The 11,353-nt window shown below is 34.8% G+C and overlaps 1 pseudogene; it reads left to right on the top strand.

The window, feature by feature from the left end:
* Positions 1-7,479: 7,479 nt before the first annotated feature.
* Positions 7,480-7,984, top strand: LOC121032666 (6-pyruvoyl tetrahydrobiopterin synthase-like; annotated as a pseudogene).
* The last annotated feature ends 3,369 nt before the right edge of the window (positions 7,985-11,353 follow it).

Genomic DNA, 11,353 nt, shown 5'->3' on the forward strand with positions numbered 1-11,353 from the left:
CATTGAAGGTCACATTTAGAACTTTGAACCTGCAATTGTTGAATGTTTCTTTCACTCTAAAAATACTTTGATCAGTAGAAGAATCTGAACATTGTCATTTGAATGACAATCATTATTCTACCTGGCAAATTATGTAAATTTCTGTGGATTGGCAACCAAGGTCAACAGCTTCTTTGCACAATTAGAGAATAAAAATTAAACCCCAACATTTCAGCATTTTAGAGAGAAAGATAATTTTTAAAACTTCATGTAATATGTTTTTAAGTTTAGAAAAATGTACCTATAGAAACTGTAAAAACTCAATGAATTTGAAATATCCATTTCTTTCTTAAAGAGAATTCACCACATTTCTTTGAGGATCTTATAGTAAAGCATTACTTTCAGTCTTTTCATAAAATCTAGGAAAACCTTAATTCCAATTAGAAACTATTCTTCATTCTACTGCCATTCACTTAAAAAGAAATGATGACTTAAAACGGTATTTGCTTTTGTTTATATAAATAAACAATGCTTCTAAGTAACTTCTTGCTCTTTTAAAGTTTGTATTTCATTTCATATATTGTTTTTCTTCTCTGATATTGCTATTTACACTTATCTCATTTTTATAGTACATTATATCCTATAGTACAGTTTAGAAATCTGTAATTATCATTATTAGAAGAAGTTGGGTTTTTTAAACCACTTCCTATTATACCCTGCAATCAACACAGTTATTTTTCAAGTTCTTTTTAGCACTCCTAACCAAAAACAATAATAACATTTGAAATGAAGTGATCCTCCTTTATTAATGTTATTTGTGATAATCAGTTAACACTCAGTTTGAATGTCATAAGTGATTTTATATTCCACATATCTTACGTTTTACAGTAGATTCAAGCTCAGCACATATTTTTTCTATACTGAGTAAACCAGAAAGAATTATAAAATTCACTAAAACCCTGATTATTGGACATTAGCCGTAACAAAATAGTCTCCATATAGTTAGGCTCCTTATTCAAGTTTTCCATTTTTTCATTTTTAGTCCTGACTCATGATTAATTACAACAGCCTAAAGAGAATGGAATCTGCAGTGAGTCATATAGAACCAGGGAGGTCTAGAGAAAATAGAGTGTATTCCACATCTATAAGGGTTCTTTGATGATATCAAATATTGCCAAGTAATATTACTGAATTAATGCCACAACAACATACAAACTATCAATAAAAGCCATCAATATATATCAAAAATCTAAACTAAGGTTTACTCATGTGTATCTGTGTGGGTCTGTACGTGATGTCTGGGTGGTGTGTGTGTATATATGCGCATGGTGTCTGTGTGTATATGCATATGTGATGTTTAAAAGTGTGTATGGGTACATGATATGTGTTTGTATGGTGTCTGTGTGTCTGTATGTATGTGTGATGTCTGTATGGTGTGTGTGTGTGTGTGTGTGTGTGTGTGTGTGTGTATGTGGTGGGTGGGTGGGTCTGTGTGGGTGTGGGTGTATACTAGGAGACACATCTAGGGGAACAAAGAAACAGAAATGAGAAGGAAATGAAAAGAAGATGGATGGTAGTAAGCCAAAAACCATTTTCTTTCTTTCAGAGCTGATCTGTCCCATGGGATCAAGACATAGGAAAATAGACATTTCACAATCAGTCCATATAACTCATGAAAGGGTTCTGATAATGAATAAAGCTCCAGAACCCCAATCTGGGGCAGCCCTCATATCCCCACTTAAGACTGCATAGTCATAGGTTATTTTTAGTGTTTTGATTTTTTTAATTTAATTTTGTAGCGATGTGTTATGAGAAGGTATAGATGACAGAAGGACTGGAGTCTTTAAAAGGCAGAAACCCTGCTGAGTATAAACAAAAAGGAATTCTGTCTGTATGTTGTAGCTCTCTGTGACTAAAAAAAAAAAAATCAGCAGCAAGGGCATAAATTTCAGGAGACGAGAAGGAGGTTTGCTACTAAACTGCCTTGATCAACTTTTAAAATAATATTTTATGTGACAGGGAAGTGTCCTCTCCTCCCCACCCCCATCTGAGGATTTATTAATGGCTCTCCCCAAGAGACCAGCTGGAAGCAAAGCCAGAAGCTACAAGAATTGTCCCTGGCTATTATCTATCAAAGCTTTTTCTTACAGCAATAGCTATAAACTGGCAGATGCGGAGCGAAATAAATTCAATTCATATTTTTTTCCCCTTACCTCCATATCCCTCTAAGGAAAATATCCTGTGTGTCAATAAATCTAAGCCGGAAAATGTCCTATTGTTTCATCAATCTCCAATGAATAAATCCAAATAGAGCAAAAAAAAAACCTAATTTCATGAACACTTACCCCTACACTGTCCCAGGGACCTGCCCTGGAGGACCTTCAAAGAGGAATGTGACAGTGTTTCCATCTTTGGGCTGAAGTAAAGTGAAGTAGGTCAAGGGTGTTTGGAATGTTCTATCCTTAAGGAGCACACTCCTGCACTCCATAGACTGCTTGTACAGCATTAATACGACAATGGGGCTGCAGGGCGCCACTCCTCAAAACTGAACCTATGGTCCTTAATCTTCTTTCCCAAAAGCTCTGACTGCCTTACCAAAGATTACTTAGGTCTACTTGATATTTTCTACGGAAACAAAATATAAAGAGGGAACACAAAGGCAGAAAGTTATATAATTTGAAAACTCATTTTGTTTCCTCAACCTTCTAAGTATGACCACCAAGAATAAATTTGAGTTGGGAAAATAATAACAGAGAAAATTTTATTGAATATGTGGGAGGACAGGGGAAGAGAGAAAGAACTTAAGTCTAAAAAAATAATATATATATAATCATCTCTTCAAATACATCTATTAAAGATTCTAAACACAGAAAAGAAATATACACCATGACCCCTTATTTTTTTTTAATATTTAATATTTACATGCTCCATAAGCTTGATGCTATAATGTGAAATTTGGGGAAGGAATTACACCTGACAGTGTTCATAATATACAGATTATATTGTTAACAAAGTATTACCGAAAATAGAAAATCTTACTATGAAATTGTTAAGCTGTTAGAATATAGATCACTGTATTGGACTTAAAAAAAAAACAAAACTATAATGCAGAGCTTTAAAAGATATGAGGCATATAGGAAAAGGCTTCGATTGAGACAAAGTCACTTTTGAGGCAATAAAATGAGAATCTTCCAAAAGAGATATTCTTGATAGAAGAAAGGAAATAAAGGACCGGACAGAACATAACAGAGAAAATGGCAAGATGCAGAATTACAAAGCACAGCATAAAGTTGGGTAAATCACTAAGAAAAAAATGGGAAAGAAAACTGAAGTTGGTGAAGAAATGAGAGAGTAAAAACATTTTAAAATAACTTTTATTAAAAAGGAGAAAAAGAAAGGTAGAATGGTACCAAAAAAGTCAGAGAAATAAAATAAGTTAAATTTTACATGGAAAGAGAGTTGTGATTATCCTTATAGTTAATTTTTCCTAATTACAATATCAAACATCCTTTGGGAAAAATCTAGAAAATGCATCAAAGCAAACAGAAGAATAATTGATATTCATAATCTCACAATCCAAAGCCAAATGTTATGAATACTCTAGTGCATTTCCTTCTATGTTTTAAATGCATTTTATATAGTTGTGAAACTATCACATTTAAATTTGTATTCCACTTTTATCCCTTAACACATTACTAGAAATGTTACACAAATATTTTTGTTATATAATATTTATTATGTAGATATACCACAATTTTATTATCATTTTTCTATATGGGGTTTTCGTGTAGTTTTCAGTTTTTCAGCACTATAAACTAGAGTTCCAAAAGCATTTATGCATCAGCTTTTAAATCTATATTTGGGGACACCTGAGTGGCTCAGTCAGTTAAGCGCCGACTCTTGGTTTCGGCTCAGGTCATGATCTTACGGTTGGTGAGTTCAAGCCCCGCATCCAGCACTGTGCTGACAGTGCGAAGCCTGCTTGGGATATTCTCTCTCTCTCTCTCTCTCTCTCTCTCCCTCCCCCCCTCTTTCTGTCCCTCCCCCACTTGTGCTATCTTTGTCTTTCCCAAAAATAAATAAATAAACTTTGAAATAGGTAAATCTATATTTGGATTTTTTTTTTTTTACTGATAAAACAGGCAAAGTAGTTGACACACATGTCTTCAAAGAAGACATACAGTTGGCCAACAGGTATATGAAAAGATGCTCAACATCACTAGCCATCAGGGAAATGAAAAGCAAAACCAATATGAGATCACCTCACCCCCAGGGAAAGGGACAATAGAGATCCTCTGCAGTGGGACACCAAGCAGAGTCAAAGTCAGGAATACAATATTGAAGGAGGACTAAAGGAATATCGTACTGAAGGAGGCTGAATGTTGAAATCCCAAACCTCTTCCCTGACTTGGATCACAGAACACTGGCAGGAGAGATCTTTATTTGCAACATCTGACCAAAAGACAACAGACAAACTAAATATATTGATATTTGAGCATATCCTCCGTGAAATAACTAAATCAGCTCAGGTTATTATAAAGTTCACAGGCAACAAGCTCTGTACATGCTGTCAGCTTCTTAGTGGACCACATTTAATATTAATCCACAGACAAGGACCAATAGACATAGGCAAAACGTCTCTACATTTTTGGAGAAAAATAAAACAAAGACAGATAAAGGAACTTGAAGGAAAATAGAGATCATTCAAGAGAAAGAACATTTTTTTATTTTTAAAATTTTTTTAATGTTTATTAATTTTTGAGAGAGAGAGACAGCAAGTGAGCAGGAGAGGGGCAGAGAGAGAGGGAGACAAGAATCCAAAGCAGGCTCCAGGCTCTGAGCTGTTAGCACAGAGCCTGATGTGGGACTCAAACCCACAAACTGTGAGATCATGACCTGAGCCAAAGTTGGAGGCTTAACTGACTGAGCCATTCAGGTGCCACGAAAAAGAACATTTTTTTAAACTATAACGTTAACATTCTCACAAAGAAATAAGATTTTGCACCAATAAAGCATGAATATAATACTGCAGAGAAGAAACTTACAGAAAACAAAAAAGTGTTTTTACTTTTTAAACAGTCATAGAAATGAAAAACTCAATCAAATCACTAGATGAAACAATGAAAATATTCCCAACAAAGTAGAATCAAAAAGACAAAGGTATGAAAATAAGAAAGAAAAGATAGGAAAGTTAGAGGCTAAGTCCAAGAAGTTCAGCATCACAATAAAAGAGTTCCAAAAACAAAACAAAAAAAAAAGAGAAAACAAAATTTTCCAAAACTGAAGGATACATTTTCACATTGAAAGAATCCATGAGAGCACAGAATAGTGTATATAAATAGACCTACTCTAAGGCACATCATCAGGAAATATCAAAAGTAAGTCGGAAACTAATCTTAAAACTTCCAGAAATAAAATCAATTTATACACAAAGGATCAAGAATCAAATTGGGTCACACTTTCTCAATAGAAACACTGGAAGCTGGAAGAAATGCCTTCAAAATTATGATATAAATTATTTATATATTTATATATTTATAATCTAGAATTATATATACAACCCAAATACCAATTAAAGATGAATTGAGAATAAAGGATTTTCAAACATATATTAAAAATTTGTCTCCCACTTACTTCTATTCAAAAGGCTGCTGGATGAGTAAACCAAGAAAGATGAAGGCATGGGACTTTGGGAAAAGTGAGCCAATTAACAAAGATGTGGAAAGAATTCCCATGAGAGAGATGAGTGAGTTAAGATACCAGCTTTGTAGGGGCGCCTGGGTGGCTCAGTCGTTTAAGCGTCGGACTTCAGCTCAGGTCACGATCTCACACTCCGTGAGTTCGAGACCTGCGTCACTCCTGAAGCAGCTTGCACATAGCTTGTGGGAGACAGGATGGGCAATAAAGACTCTGTCCTCCAAATATCAGGAATCTATATTCATTATTATTGATTCTACAGAAATAAAAGAATTATAACAGTATTATGAACAGTTGTACATCAACAAGTTGGATAACCTGGATGAAATAAAGAAATTCCTAGAAACAGAAAATCGCCCAAGACCAAATCACAAAGATAGAAAAACAAAATAGTTCTATAGCCAGTAAAAGATTGACTCAATAATCAAAAATTTCCTGACAAAGAACAACCTTGGATAGGATGGATTCACTGGTGAATTCTACCACACATTGAGTAAGCTAACACCATTCACGAATTAACACCAATCAAATAGCTGAGAAAGACTGAAGAGGTGAGAAAACTACCTCACTCATTTTATGAGGCCACTGCTATTCTAATAACAAAGTCAAAGACACTATGAGAAAAGAAAACTACAGACCAATATCTTTTATGGACACTGATGCAAAATTCCTCAGCAAAATACTAGCAAACTTAATTAATTCACTAGCACATTAGAAAGATTATACACCATGACCAAGTGGGATTTATTCCTGGAATGCAAGGAGAGTTCAATGTAAAAATTGATCATTATAATACACCATATTAACAGAATGAAGGAAAAACTCAATGATCATCTCAACTGATGCAGAAAAATCATTTGACAAAATTCAGCACACTTTCAAGATAAAAAACACTCAACATCTAAAAATAGAAGTAAACGACCTCAAGATAACAAAACATAATAAAGGTCATATATGAGAAACCCATAGCAAACATCATACTCAATGATAAAAGACTGAAAGCTTTTCCTCTAAAATCAGGAACAATGCAAGAATGCCCACTTTTACCACTTCCAGCCATAGAAATTAGGCAAGAAAGAAATAAAAGGCATCCAAATTGGAAATGAAGAAGTAAAATTATCTTTATTTACAGATGATATGATCTTACATATAGAAAACCCTAAAGATTCCACACACGAAAAAATTGCTAGAATAATCAAATTCAGCAAAGTAGCAGGATACAAAGTCAACATGCAAAAATTAGTTGCAGTTGTATACAATAAGCAATGAACAAAATGGAAAAGAATATAAGAAAGAAATCTAGGGGCACCTGGGTGGCTTAGTTGGTTAAGCATCCGACTTCAGCTCAGGTCATAATCTCACAGTTTGTGTGTTTGAGCCCCATGTCAGGCTCTGAGCTGTCAGCACAGCTGCTTCAGATTCTGTGTCTCCCTCTCTCTTTGGCCCTCTGCCGCTTTCACTCTGTCTCTCTCTGTCTCTCTCTCAAAAATAAATAAACATTAAAACCAATTCTTTTTTTTAAAGGCAGAAATCTATTCACAATAACATCAAAAAGAATAAAATACTGTGGTTCCTGGCTGGCTCAATTGGTAGACCATACAACTCTTGATCTCAGGGTCATGAGTTTGAGCCCCACATTAGGCATAGAAATCACTTAATAAATACATACATACATACATACATACACTGGGAGATTGCCCTTTTAGGGGGTGTCTGTCTGACTCAGTCAGTAGAGCATGCTACTCTTGATCTCAGAGTTGTGAGTTCTGGCCTCATGTTGGGTGTAGAGATTAAAGTAATTTAAAAGTCTTGAAAAAAAGAAACTTCTTGAGGTTAAAAAAAGGATAAAATACTGGAGGAGAGGCGATGAGTGCAGCAGCCACATTTGGTATCTGCCAGGCACAAGTGTCCTGCCTGGTCTCTTCCAGCACAACCCACTAGCCTGACAGCAAAACTCTGAGTAACCAAGAAAACTTTAAACTGGTAAATGCCACAATCCCAATGCCATGGACACAAGTATAAAGTTGTGGTGACTGTACATAGAGAAACTGATCCTGTTACAGGAGTGGTTATGAATTTGACCAACCTCAAAGCGTATATGGAGGAGACAGTTATGAAGCCCCTTGATCATAATAATCTGGATTTGGATGTGCCATACTTTGCAGATGTTGTAAACATGACAGAAAATATAGCTGTAGATATCTGGGAAAACCTCCAGAAATCTCTTCCCCTGGTGGGGGGGGGGGGTCTTTATTAAGTAAAAGTATATGAGACTGACAATAATACTGTAGTCTATAAAGAAGAATAGCTTTTAAGAGTTAATACTGTAGAAAGAATAATTTATTTCCATATTTGAAAAAAGGTCTTTATCCCCTTGGACTATTAAGAAGTCATCACATAATTGTTATACCTCCACATTGTGTTCTGGAGTGATTGATGTATTGAAATCATTGTGAATTCAAATCTATTTTAAAGTCAAACTTGTAAAACAAACAAAAAAAAGGATTAAATACTCAGGAATTAACCAAGGAGGTAAAGGACTTTCACAACAAAAACTATAAAACATTACTGAAAGATATTAAGGAAGACATAAATAAATGGAAACATATCCTATGTTCATGGATTAGAAGACTTACTATTGTTATGATGTCAATACTACCCAAAGCAACTTACAGATTTAATATGATCCCTATCAAAATCCCAACGATTTTTTTGCAAAAATAGAAAACTCCATCATAAAAATCATATGGACTCTCAGGGTACCCCAAATAGCTAACATTGAAAAAGAACAAATATGGAGGACTCATACTTCCTGATTTTAAAACTTACCACAAAGCTACAGTAATTAATACAGTATGGTGCCAGCATAAAGACAGATGTTTAGACCCATGTAATATACTAGAATTTGGAAATAAACCCTGACATATTTAGTCAAATGATTTTTGACAGGGTTTCAAGGCCATCCAATGGGGAAAGGACAGTCTTTTCAACAAAAGGTGCTAGGAAAAGTGGATATCCACATGCAAAAGAATGAAGTTGGACCCTACCAAACACCAAATACAAAAATTACCTCAAAAGGGATCAAAGACCTAAATTTACACCTACAACTATAAAACTCTTAGAAGAAAACACAGGTCAAAAGCTTCACAATACTGGATTTAGAAATAAATTCTTAGATATGACACCAAAGACATGGGCAACAAGAGAAAAAAAAAATAGGCAAATTAGGCTTCATGAAAATTTTTAAATTTTAAGTATCAATAGATTAAAAAGCATTAAGAGAGACTTCTGGGTGCTTAGTCCATTGAGCATCCAACTCTTGATTTCAGCTCAGGTTATGATCCTAAGGTCATGGGATCGAGCCCTGCATCAGGCTCCATGCTTAGCATGAAACCTGCATAGCATTCTCTCTCTCTCTCCCTTTGTCCCTCTTCCCTGCTCACACTCTGTCTCTAAAATCAAATCAAATAAAATCAAATCAAATATATTAAGAGTATATTCCTCTCGGTGAGCACTGAGAAATATATAGAATTGTTGAATCATTATATTGTATACCTGAAACTAATATAACACTGTATGTTAATTATACTTGAATTAAAAGAAAAAGAATCTCTCTGTGTGAGACTCCAGTGATTCTAATGTGCAGCCAAGTTTGAGAATCTGTGCCCACAGACCTATTGTTCTCCAATTAGATATGCATCAGAATCAAGTGAGGAGATATTATACAACACAGAAGCCCAAATTCACTCAAGCAAGTACAGGACTTGGGCCTTTCCATTTTTAAGTAGTTTCCCCAGGTGATTCTATCTAACAAAGTTTGAGAACCACTCCATAGACTATGCACAATAAAAAGGCATCAAAAGACAACAGAGTAAATCTATCAACAGAGTAAAAAGGAAACTCAAAGAATGGGAGAAAATATTCACAAATGATATATTTGATAAGGAATAATATCTAGAATATATAGAAAAACTTAAAACTCAACAACAATAAAACAAAAAACCCAACTCCAAAATTGGCAAAAAAAACTTGAATGGACATTTCTTCAAAGAAGATACATAAATGTTATGGAAACAAGTACATGAAAAGATGCTCAACATCACTAATCATTAGAGAAATACAAATCAAAACCACAATGAAATTCCACCTCACACCCATTAAGATGGCCACCATCATCAATCAATCAATCAATCAATCAGAAAATAACAAGTACTGAAGAGGATGTGGAGAAATTGGAACACCTGTACACTATTAGTGGGAATACAAAATGATACAGCAACTGTGGAAAACAGTATAGGAGTTCCTCAACATTTTTTTAAATAGAATTACCATATGATCCAGCAATTACATTTATGGGTATATAACCAAAAGAACTTAAAGTAGATTTTCAATGAGATATTTGTACACTCATATTCATAGCACCATTATTCACAATAATTAAAATGTGGTAGCAACCCCTGTGTCCATCATTGGATGAATGGATAAGCAAAATTTGATACATACATATAATTGGATATCATTCATACTTTTAAAAGGAAATTCTGACATATGGTACAACATGAACGAATCTTGATGACATTATGCTAAGTGAAATAAGCCAATCACAAAAAAACAAATACTACATGATCCACTTATGTAAAGCACTGACATTAGCCAAAATGATAGAGAAAGTAGAATGGTGGTTTCCAGGGATGAGAGGGAGGGAGGAATGGGTATAGAGTTTGGGCTTTTGCAAGATAAAAGAGTTCTGGAGTTGGATGATATTGATCATTTCACAATATGAATATACTTAATACTTCTGACCTGTACACTTAAAAATGGTTAAGATGATAATTTTGTGCTATGTCTATTTTACCACAATTTTAACAAGTGAAGAAAACAAGCTCCAGTAGGAATGTCTCCAAAAGATGAAAAAAATATATTACCTGAATTTTTTTATAAATTAAGAGATTTAAACTTCTGAGGAGTAAATTAAGGATAAGACCTAACTACAGAGAAAATAAAGCAAATGCAAAGCAAGATATTATTAATTCCAACCAAAAGAAATTTTTAAATCTATGCAGGTAAAGAAAATAATCACAGTATACCACATGGCTAAGTTAGGCCCCCCCTCTAACATTTGGGGAGGGGGCAGGGGAAGATAAATGAAGGACCATGTATCATATGACTATACATTTTTAAAATGTAAATCAAACTAAAAAAAGTATTAAATAAAATACATCCTATTCTCCTACCTTAAGTAAATGACCTAGAAAGCCAGGATTAAATTTAAAATCCATATACTTCTCAGAGTTTCACGCCAGAACTTAACAGTGGATGGAGAGCTAGGTACTGGCCTCAGACCAAGAGCCCATCCCCTTCTATTCCAGCCTCAAGTTCCAACCCACACACTGAGGAAATTTTGGGGCATGTGTAGACACCAACCCATGTATTATCCTAGCTCAGATCATACACTCACAAACACTTTCCCATTAGATGTGTACACAGACAGCACCATCCACCCTTCAGCAGGACAGATGATAATGGGGCCTGCATGGGGTTTAGAAGCAGCCTCAGGGTTGTTTGTGCAGGTAATTCAGGGACCCAGAATGAGATCTGAAAAGGCAGCTTACTTGGCCTTCTGAATTCCTCCCCCAGGGAGAAGGGCCAGAGCAAAAATTTCTCAAGTCTGGCTTAC

Source organism: Herpailurus yagouaroundi, unplaced genomic scaffold (genome assembly GCF_014898765.1).
Source record: "Herpailurus yagouaroundi ecotype Mexico unplaced genomic scaffold, PumYag 142, whole genome shotgun sequence".
In the NCBI taxonomy this organism is placed as follows: domain Eukaryota; kingdom Metazoa; phylum Chordata; class Mammalia; order Carnivora; family Felidae; genus Herpailurus; species Herpailurus yagouaroundi.